This window comes from Aedes albopictus, chromosome 2, assembly GCF_035046485.1.
Source record: "Aedes albopictus strain Foshan chromosome 2, AalbF5, whole genome shotgun sequence".
Taxonomy (NCBI): Eukaryota; Metazoa; Arthropoda; class Insecta; order Diptera; family Culicidae; genus Aedes; species Aedes albopictus.
The window spans coordinates 22593529-22605822 of record NC_085137.1 but is presented as its reverse complement, the minus strand read 5'-3'; positions in this window follow the sequence as shown (position 1 = coordinate 22605822).

Here is a 12294-nt window from a genome sequence, read left to right as displayed (position 1 = left end):
CAGCTCAGGTGAGATTTGAACTCACGACCCTTATTCGCTAGACAAGTGCTTTACCAACTAAGCTACCGAGCCAATTAGTGACCCGGCAACATAGTTGTCTCTCTCTCTCTCTTCTTGGCGTAACGTCCTCATTGGGACAAAGCCTGCTTCTCAGCTTAGTGTTCTATGAGCACTTCCACAGTTATTAACTGAGAGCTGGTCATGCTGAATACCCGTGCGTTTACCGCCTCGGCTATATGGGCCCTATGAAAAAACAATATTATATCAATTTTCTTACTTATCAAGTTGATTTTCGTTACTTTTTGTACATATAAACACAGCCACCACGAATACGAACCGAACCGTGCAAGAGTCATGCTGATCGGTTCATCCGTTCTTGAGTTTTGTTGCCTCAAAGGAATTACAAACTCATTTATATATATATATATATATTCATATTTACATTCAAGACTACACACTAAGATCAGCTCGGTATTTTCCCCATCTTTTTACTGAGTTCTCAACTGCAGATTTAACTCGGTACGCTCGGTTGTTTATTTTGCGGATATTCTGTAATTGAGTTACCGAGTTCAGCTAATAAACTGTCAAACGTTACTGATGCACGGTAAATATCGTTACTGGTGAATGGGTGATATGATTACCGAGTGTACCGAAATAAATCTGCTGTTGAAAACTCAGTAAAAAGATGAAAAAAATGCTGAACTTAGTGGAAAAATTACTGATCTGGAACATCTGAATCTTAGGGTCTGTTCCAATTGGAGAATTAAAATTAATTTTCACTTAAGGCGAAACTGGAAGCATTTCCTCACTTTTTGGTTTTTGATTTTTCATTAAATAACGAAGCAATATTTTCAAAATCGGTTTTCGTGCACATGTAGAGTATGGATCAGGGTATCTTCTGAATTTTTTACGCGGTACAAAATGTTTTTCGTTTTTGCAGAAACCATTTTTGAATAAAATTTCACTAAAAAATGGTTTCACCAAAAACGAAAAACATTTTTTACCACGTAAAAAAATCAGAAGATACCCTGATCCATACTCTACATGTGCACGAAAACCGATTTGAGAAATATTGCTTCGTTATTTAATAAAAAATCAAAAACCAAAAAAATGAAGAAATGCTTCCAGTTTCGCCTTAAACTTGACAGTTCGATGATTATTTCCTTAGGAAAACTGTAAAGTTTAAGTATTGAACTGTCAAATTTAAGTAAAAATTAATTTTAATTCGCCAATTGGAACAGACCCTTAGTGTGTATAAAAAATAACACTATCTGACAATACACAACTTGACCATGGTGTATCCATTAACATAAAAGTTGTCTCGATTGCGAAGGGGTGCTCGAGTGCACAAATTACATATTTCCAACAATAATGACCCTAATGCACGACGAATGTTATAGACTGTTTCAGAAATTATAAATACGCTAACGATTAACTGCCATTTCAATTTGAGCCCAATATCCAAAAAAGTTTCTTCTAGCTCTCTTAGTCAACATGCTAACGAAGCAAATAATACCAATTTTGTTGATGTTTCTGGTAAAAGTTAAAAAGTAGGGCTCTGTAAACTAGATGATTAAAATTTGAAGTACAAGATGCACAATGCAGAACTACAATACGCTATACTCTGAAATAAGTTGGTAAAAATCATTAGAACAGTTCATTTAATTTAATAAACAAAGTGTATTTATAATTTCCGAAACAGTCTATAAACAAAAAACTTTTTTTCCGTCGGTAAAATGTCAACAATAAGTTGTCTTCGTCTAGGGAGGATACAAGCAAATGTGTGCGTGGATTTTCTGCAAACGATTTTCATTTTCATTAGAAGGAGAATCCTCCGGTGGACATAAGATTACGCTTTTCTCGTGGCGTTGTTTACGTTAGCAACTTCTCGAGGCCTTGTTCAATATGGCACGATCCACCGGATCCACCAGGTGACGATAGTAAAAGTTGAGCGATAGTTTTTTAGGGAAAACGTTCTTAGATGTTACGTCTGTTTGGCTGTGACTGAACATTCCCAAGTAACGTTTTGATGGACAATTAGTCTTAAAGAGGTTTTGAGAACCGTCATATAGCCTAATACCTTTAATTTTCATTTTATGATGTAGAAACTCTTCTAGTCTATTTGGCTTAAAAATGTTACTTGGGTTCAACCAATGGTAATAAAAATTATTTTTGTTGCGAATATCCCGACTTACACTGTACCCGACTGCATATAGTAGTGCCCAGAATCGGCTTAATGTTTGCTGGTTCCCGTGGAGCCTGGGATGCGGTAAGATTTAATAACATCGGAGAAACCTGTCTCGCAAATAAACCTTCGTCCTACGCGTGGTGTCAGTTTCTCGGACGACCGGAGCGAAAGTGTAACAACAACCGACAATGTGTATGTGTAAGTAAGGTAAGGTACATAAATTACCGTGGCATCAGGATGGGAATTTTTGCGGTTCTGAGACACTTTACACACACCTCACCTCGTTCGGGAAGTTTACTTGGAAATGGGATAATCCCTCTTATGACATTTAAAGCAATTTGTTCTGCCACGGCCGGCTAAATGAAATGGAAGAGTGACGAAAACTCGATGAGGGGAAGGAGGTGAAAATAACCTTTTCCCTTGTGGGGGTGTGATGCTTCTTGCTTGAAGACATTTGGCGAAGTTGGCACCTTCTCAAAAGCTCAAGAACTCTAAGAGGATTTGTTGCCTACCCTTTTACGTTGCTGATTTCGCTGTAATTAATACGGCGGATTTTCATTATGTCAGGAATAGATTTAATTACGGAGGGTGGACGAGTTACAGTACATAGTTGATGAATGGTTTTGATTTGATCTGATTTGACCTGAAATCCTGCCTTGCTACTTGTTAGTTTAAAGCGTACGCTTCTCATCGTTCCACAATCCTTAAAAGCCCTTAAATGGAATTTGATGTTTAGAGCAGTTCAGTACATGATTACAGATAAAGTTAATTCACGGGAAAACAGCAAAATTAAGAGCTAAGGGACGTTTACGGAGTGTATAAGGGTTAACAGTTTAAGACTATCCGGGAACTCCCTGGAATTAAGGACATTAGATCTACAAGCGTAATCAGCGATCTATTGAAACATTTAAAATGAAATTTATGCTTGCATAGCCTCATGCAGTTGCATGAGGCTATGCAAGCATAAATTTCATTGTGCTGTCAAATGGTGAGTTTGTTGTCAGTTTGAGGATCTCCAAGAACTTCCTTTCGTATCGGTCATCGGATCTACCAATGATTCTTTAAGGTTCTCCAAGAACTCCCTTGAGTATAGGTCATAGAATCTACTAACGTACTTGGTTGTCCCTAAGAGATTTACGACTAAGTTTCATACTCACACAACCTCTGGTAACTATGATCTACCAAGTTTTGAGTTCGATGAATCTTTAAGGGTTGTATCAAACAGCATTTAGAATGAGGTTTATACGAGCCTATTATGCCCCCTCAAATTCCCCGCGAATGCCCTGAAACGCATTGTAACGCCTTGAAACTCTTTGAAACGGCTCTGAACCCCCATGAAACCTCCGTGAAGTTTACCTGCGACCCTCTGAAGCCCCCTCATGGCCCTTTAAACCTCCAGAAACGCCCTGAAATGCAATAAAATACCCTGAAACGTCTCTAAAACCCCTTTAAAACCTCCGTGAAAGTTACCTGAGAACCTCGAAGCCCCCGAAATTCCCTGTGAAACCTCTTGAAACGCCCTGAAACGACCCGAAACGCCTTGAAACGTTTTGTAACGTTTCTGAAATCCCTATGAAACCTCCGTGAAATTAACGTGAGGTCCTCTGCAAACTCGCAAGCCCCCCTTAAACCTCCTGAAACGTCCTGAAACCAGTGCTGAAAATTTCATTTCGTCATATCTAAATTCAATCACCTACAGCTCATTTTAGAAGCTGAACCTGAGAATATGGTATATGAAAAACCTTCTGCGACTTGACCAGTTCTGCAAGAAAGTCACGGAAAAACCGGTATTTTTCGAATATTTAATGTAAATGTAACGGACTACCTTTGAAAAATGCGAAATGATATTCACCGTGAATATCATTGGCATTTTTCGAAGGTAGTCCGTGACATTTACCTTAAATATTAGAAAAATAGCGGTTTTTCCGTGACTTTCTTGCAGAACTGAGCTAGCCGCACAAGTTTTTCATATACCATATTCTCAGGTTCAGCTTCTAAAATGAGCTGTAGGTGATTGAATTTAGATATGACGAAATGAATTTTTCAGTACTGAATAAAACACCCTGAAACGCCTTGAAACGCTTTGAAACGTCTCTAAAACCCCTTTAAAACCTCCGTGAAAGTCGTCTGAGAGCCTCTGAAGCCCCCGAAAACCCCTGTGAAACCTCCTGAAACGCCCTGAAACTACCTGAAACGCATTGAAACGCCTTGGAACGCTTTGAAACGCTTTGAAACGTTTCTGAAATCCCTATGAAACCTCCGTGATATTAACCTGAGGTCCTCTGCAGACTCTCAAGCCCCCCTTAAACCTCCTGAAACGTCCTGAAGCGCCTTGAAACGCTCTGAAACTCCTCTAGTACCCCTATAAATTCACCTGAGAGCCTCTGAAGCCCATTAAAACTCATATGAAACCTCCTGAAATGCCCAAAAACGCCCTGAAACGCTTTGAAACGGCTCAAAAACCCTCTTGAAACCTCTGTGAAATTGACCTGCGAGCTCTAAAGCCTCCTCAAATTCATCGGAAACCTTCTGGCCCTGAAACGCATTGAAACGCCTTCAAACGCTTTGAAACGCCTCAGAAACCCGTATGAAACCTCAGTGAAATTCACCTGCGAGCCTCTGACGGCCCTTTCAGCCCCCCTTATACCTCCAGAAACGCCCTGAAACGCCTTGAAACGCTTTGAAACGCCTTGAAACGCTTTGAAACGCCTCTAAGACTCCTATTAAACCTCCATCAAATTCACCTGCCACCCTCTGAAGCAGTGGCGTAGCCACGGGGGGGGGGGGGTTTGGTTAACACCAAAAGAGCCAAAATTTCTGGAACAAATTTCCAGTATAAAACGCTTTGTGATGAAAAAAAATTCGGCTGCGCCGCTATTTTGAACCTACGGCTCAAATTGAGTTTATATATTTACGACTTGTGGATGTCAAATAAAAAAAGTATTATTGAACACCGAAAACCCCTCCCAGAGCAAATTTCTGGCTACGCTAGTGCTCTGAAGGCACCCTCAAACCTCCTGAAACCTCTTGAAAGGCCATGAAACGCCCGGAAATGCATTGAAACATCTCGAAACGCTTTGAAACGCCTCTGAAACCCCCCATGAAACCTCCGTGAAACTCATCTGGAAGCCTCTGAAACCCCCTAAAATACCTCTGAAACATCCGGAAACGTCCTGAAACGTCTTGAAACGCTCTGGAACGCCTGTGCATCTCCCGTGAAGTTCGACTGAGAGCACATGAAGCCCCCCAATCCCCCCTGATCCCCCCCTAAAAACTATCTTGATATCCCTCTGACCCTCCTCCCTTTACATTAAAAAGCCTTTGCCCCCTCCCCTTTGCATCGGCAAGTCACTTGTCCTGCTCAAACTTCTTTGCAACCTTGAAATCCATTTAGGTAAAAATTCTATTTAGGCAGTCCCGACTCGTTACCTAAATGGAGTTTCGGGTGTATAACTTTTTCTATGGATTTTTTGGGATTCTTCGAGTGTTCTACAAAGTTGTTCTTTGTGATGGAATACACCTCCTTCTGCTTTTGTCTTCGTACTGGAATAACGGCTCCAAGTGGAACAGCGCCGGTATCTCAACATTTTTGTTGCAATATCTCACGCAATTACAGCTGCTAGCTGCGGCTTATTTTGCTTTTTTCTCACTCATTATCTTTTATAAACATGAGAAATAGATTAATGGAAGAGGGAGCAAGTGCCACCTGTTCCATCCTTCTCTTTCTCTTGTATGTTCTGAAGAACGAGTACAAAAAAGATGCAGCTGGCCACAACTGCTAACCAATCAAATTGAGATTTCTTTGGGAATTATTACTGAGATTTCTCCAGAAGTGATACTGGAACCAGGGTTGTTAATAGTCATCGGAGCTGAAGCATAATCACTGACGATAACGGGTAATAAAAAGTTTGCGTCACTGAGTCAGCAGCTCTTGATTATTTTTCTTCAAACACCGTCAGTCAGTTTGCTGGTCACGACGAAAAAGTTTTGCTGTTTCTCTTTATTGGCATTTTCGCTGAGTTGCTTGCATCGCCCTGTTCGAACGAACGAATAATCAGCCTCACGAGAATAGCTGATTAGAAAAAAAATGCAAAAATGAAACACGCCTTCATTCGGAATCAAACCAAAAACCTTCTGATTGGTAGCGCTACAAACATACCAACAGAGCTAATCCAACAGTTCGGGAGGACTGAGGCCAAATCATCAATAAAAGCTTGACTGGTTCGCACTTTCGTCTGCAGTCGGATGCCATGTGACGAATGCATGTTCGTTTTTTGTCTTTGCAAAAGGAGACAAAAGAGAATGACGAAAACTACAGCTCCCTGTTTTATTTTCGGTTCATCCTCGTCGTGGTTTCTTTGTCGGTCGCTGATGATGATGGAAGTGATGGAGTTTTATTTGCTGACGAACTTTTTTAATTTTTCGTCGTTGGTCAGTGACGAAACAGATGGTTACCAATCCTGACTGGAACCATCCAGAAATATCTAGTAGCCAGGAACCAGGAAGTTTTGTGGAGATTTCTAAGCCAATGTCGGCTGAGGATCCTCCAGGAATTCTAGAAGGGCTCACAAGAGGAATTTCTAAAGCAATTCCGGGTGCAAATGTTTAAGAAATATCAGCAAGAATTCCTGGAGAAACTCTAGTAGGAATTCCTGCTGGTACTGTTAGAAAAAAAAATAAGAAATCTTTGAAAAAATCTATGATGAATTGCAAGAAGATTTTGTATAGAATACCTTGGAGAAATCTCTGGGGGAATCCTTGAAGGTATTACAGAAGGAATATGTATAAAAATATGTCTAAAATCCTTGGGAAATTCCAAGAGGAAAGCTTCCAGGAATACCTGATGGTCTTCTCTAGGAGATTCATACGGGACTGCTGAAGAAATAGCTTCAAGATTTTTTCCAGAAGATCCACTTAAGTTATTGCACCAAGTATTCCACCATGATTTCCTCTTGGGGTTTTTCCAAATATTTCCACAACACATAGTCCAGTGGTTTATCCATAGGTACACTTAGATTTTGCTCACAAAAATTCTCCAAGAATGTCTGCTGGGATTCCAGAAATTCTCATACCGACATTTGAAGGGATTTCTCCATGGACTCTCCCAGAAATAGCTCGTGTGTTTCCATCAGATGTTTTTAACAATAATTCCTCTATGAGTTCCTATTGACATTCCTCCATAAATTTCTGCAAGGACTCACACAAGAATTGAGGGCGTTCGATGCAATATGGGGTGTAAGTGACAAAAATCTACTGTCGAGTAAAAAGATCCTGAATTTTTTTATATGCTCAGCTGAAAATCGACAAAATGATCACTTACCCCCCTTTGTATCTGGACCCCTCAATTCTTCTTACCTTACCAATAGAACTTTGTTGCTGGGAGTGCTCCAGTATTTCCCGCTATTTATTCATGAATTTCTCCAGAAAATCCTCTTGAAAATAAGAACTACTGCTGGAATTGTTCAAGGTCTGCTAAAGGGATTTCTCTAGACATTTCAGGTAGGTATCCTCCAGAGTTTTTTCTGTGTTTCCCATGCAATATCTGCAGAGAATCCGCCAGGAATTACTGCGGGACTTTAAGCAATTAAATTTATTTATTGGAGATACATACATACATATATTTGTTCAACATCACATTTAAGACAAGACTAATCAACAATAGTACGCCACAATACTCGGTTTGTGGCTGCCGCTCTCCATCCTCGGTCGCGCCCAATGCTCGCCAGGTCACGCTCCACCTGGTCCGCCCATCGTGATCTCTGCGCTCCACGCCTTCTTGTGCCAACCGGATCAGTTGCAAACACTAGCTTTGCAGGGTTGTTGTCCGGCATTCTTGCAACATGCCCTGCCCACCGTATCCTTCCGGCTTTGGCCACCTTCTGGATGCTGGGTTCGCCGTAAAGTGCAATGAGCTCGTGGTTCATCCTTCTCCGCCACAAACCGTTCTTCTGCACACCGCCGAAGATCGTCCTTAGCACGCGTCGCTCGAAAACTCCGAGTACTTGCAGGTCCTCCTTGAGCATGGTCCATGTCTCGTGCCCGTAGAGGGCCTCTGGTCTTATTAGCGTTTTGTACATAGTGCAATTGGTGCGTGGGTGAATCTTTTTTGACCGCAGTTTCTTCTGGAGCCCGTAGTAGGCCCGATTTCCGCTGATGATGCGCCTCCGAATTTCACGGCTCACGTTGTTGTCAGCCGTCAGTAAGGATCCGAGGTAGACGAATTTCTCCACCACCTCGAAAGTATCCCCGTCTATCGTAACATTACTACCCAGACGGATCCGGTCGTTTTCGGTTCCTCCTACCAGCATGTACTTTGTTTTTGAGACATTCACCACCAGTTCGACCTTTGTTGCTTCGCGTTTCAGGCGGGTGTACAGCTCTGCCACCGTTTCAAATGTTCTTGCAATAATGTCCATGTCGTATGCAAAGCACACAAATTGACCGGATTTTGTGAAAATCGTTCCCCGGCTGTTGAGCCCGGCTCGTCGCATCACACCTTCCAGAGCGATGTTGAAGAGTAGGCATGAAATCCGTCACCTTGTCGCAGTCCCGGCCAGATTCGAATGAACTGTGGATAGTTCACCCGAAACCCTTACGCAGTTTTGCACACCGTCCATCGTTGCTTTAATCAGTCTGAGTCTAGTCAGCTTCCCAGGAAAGCCGTTTTCGTCCATGATTCTCCATAGCTCTCTCTCTCTCTCTCTTCTTGGCGTAACGTCCTCATTGGGACAAATACTGCTTCTCAGCTTAGTGTTCTATGAGCACTTCCACAGTTATTAACTGAGAGCTTCCTCTGCCAATGACCATTTTGCATGCGTATATCGTGTGGCAGGCACGAAGATACTCTATGCCCAAGGAAGTCAAGGAAATTTCCTTTACGAAAAGATCCTGGACCGACCGGGAATCGAACCCGTCACCCTCAGCATGGTCATGCTGAATGCCCGTGCGTTTACCGCCTCGGCTATATGGGCCCTTCTATAGCTCTGCGCGGTCGATACTATCGTATGCCGCTTTGAAATTTATTGGAGATATTCCATGGAAATCTCAGCAAGAATTCCCGAAGAAAATGTAGTAGGTGTTTTTGGAATCCCTGCTTTTAACTGGAAGAATTGCAAGAGGAATTCCTAGAGGAATCCTTGGAGAAGAATTATCTTCATAGGAACCCCAGCAGTTTTCCCTACAAGAATTGCTCAGAAATCTTTTGAAAAATCCTCTTTGAATTCCTTCAGGAATGTATGATGACATTTTGCTGGAAATTTCTACTGGCATTCATCCCTCGTCCCTTTAAGAAAAATTCCAAGAATTCTCTAGAGAATGCTGAATAATTTCAGCATAATTTCTGTAAGGAATCTGAAGAGGATTACAAATAAAAAAAAAAAACAAATTAATGATAATGCCTTTCTCGTCGAACATGTTCTCACAATCTTTCCGTCGACGTAAGTCAAAGTGTTCCTGATTCTGGATATTTTTAAAGAAAAGCAAGCATTATATCAAAGCCATCTTTGAATTGACATGAAACTTATTGATGGCACATAGTCCGACGTTATATTCAACGTATAAGCAGGGCTGAATAATATCAGACTTCCCAGTTGACTGCTTGAGCACCTTCACTAACACTGGAAGCTGATCAATATCAAGACGATACTATCAACCTAAGATATAACTTTTTACACAATCACACTCAAAAACGAGTAGAGATATTGCAATTCTAAGCACATTTTTGGCCTAAAATCACTGTATTTAGTAGAGTAGCGTATTTTTTTGTCGATAAAAATTTCATGTTTTTTTGGTCCCATACCATTTTTGACAACTTTAGGCCCCTTGAGGGACCACTTAGGGGCTGTCCATAAACCACGTGGTCATTTTTTTTGGGACTTCTAAACCCCCCCCCCCCCCCCCCCGCGTGGTCATTAGTCCATACAAAATTATCATTGGCCGAACCCCCCCCCCCCTCATGACCACGTGGTTTATGGACAGCCCCTTAGCCTTGAGATACGGACTTCAAATTTTGACACGATCATTTCTTAGCTAAAACGATCATTTTCCACCTACGAACAAAATAAGGGACGGCCTATTGTACATATGCTGCCTGTAGTTTTCCCATGGGTTTCTATAGAAACTTCCTTTGGAATTGCTTTAGAGATTTTTCAAGAGTACTTTTGGGAAATTTTCTTGCAACATCAGCTGAAATTCTTGCTAAGATTCCCTCAGACATTCCTACTATTTTTTCAGTTTTTGGATGGCAGAATCAAATCCAAAACAGTGGCTCAAAACACAAGAATGCGGCTTTTTTAAAAATTCAAGGTTCATACATCCAAAGCCAGATAAACAATATAAAAAACAATAAGGTGCAATGAAATGGATTTTTGTTAAACGTATGAAAGTGCTGTATTTATCAACATGTCCCTTGAGTTTGGTTGAAATGGGTTTTCGAATGCACGAGAAAGATGCCATCACCGCCGGTGGATTCATTAGGTTTTTTTTCTCTGCACATTATAGAAAAGGCTATATTCATTTAATCATATGTAGAAGATATACACCAACTTGAGGTATTTTATTATTTTAATAATTGTTACCTTTTGGAAACTGTGATATTGATAAAGAAAATTCAGTACAAATTCACTTAACGACATTTTTAATTTATTTGTGTAATAAGCCCTCCTATGATGTTGATCTAAGCGCACTTCGACGGAGTAGGGTACGTTTAACGAGCCTGTCTGGGTGATATTGACCCCAACATCCTACTAAGGTTAAACCTAGGAAGCTTATCGATACGCACTTGTCTAACTGGATAACCACTTGATCTCCAATAAAGGGTCAAAGATAAATGCAAGTTAAGTGTTCGCTAGCTGCTCTACTAGAATGTCAGCTCAATGCAGTGTTCGAATTTTCTGTTCAAATAGGGACAGAGCTGTGTTACACTACTTGCACAAATCTCCCAACTGGATGTGAACGTCCCTCTGGAGCCAACCTACTGATGATCAGTGCAGCTGATGATATTATAATCTATGACATTATAGTTGGAATTTATTTTGCCTCCGTCATATACTCGAGCAATAACATTCCGAATGGTGATGCATTGTGGGATTTCATTTCCTTCCTTACGCCCCTCGATGTATACACCTCGTACTGAAGTCCAAAGAGGAAATTTGGCACTATCATAACATTCACGAATCATCAGATGAATTTTTCCATATTGTGACAAAACCTTTGCAATCTCACTATCTGTAATTTCTGGCGGTAGGTTGAATAATTGAATATACCGAATATATACCGAACCTGCTACCGACAATGTCACCATCTGTTCAGTTCGGAACATCGGAAAAAACATCGTACTCGGCAATCTTCGCAGCGTATTGAATAGATCTTTTTTTAATTTGAACTTAATAATCACTGACATTGTCGTCGATCTTTCCTTATACATCGCCAGAAGATCATTTGATCTCAGCTTCATTACATCATTCATGAAGTCAAAAATTTCGGAATCTGCCGGATCCACATCTTCACATGCAAAACGTACACGCAAAGAATTGCCATAGAACTCAGCTTTTGAAGTTTCATCTTTGTCTTGCACACACATAATTTTTGATGTTCCCTCTGGGGGTTCCATTTTCAACACAGTATAACGACAAAGAGAACCTGACGACACTATAAAGTACACTATACAGTCTACAGTATGACTTGCTTGCTCTGAGGCTGAACCCGAACTATACTCAAATGGAAAATGTTGTAAATGTTTCAAGAAACAAATCTACTGCTCAAACCAAAACTTTCAAGATCGCTGGTGCCGTCAATATGCTAGCCGTTAAAGGGTAAATTTTGAAATGATTTCCTAGTACCGCAAAACGACATGTTATTTATATGCAGCAGGGTAACATTTAGGTATATATTTTTTTTGCAATCTCATAACATACAGCACCTGCCAACCATATGGCAATAGCATTCCCAATTTTACCTAGCGGCTTAGGTTAAAGACAAATAAAATTAAAAAAAATGTACCTCACTGATTTCCAATGCTATAATTACCGAAGCAACTGACTACCCGGCGACAACAAGACAGTGCCAGTGGCCAGTATATTATTCACTCAATTGTTCTAATTTTGAAG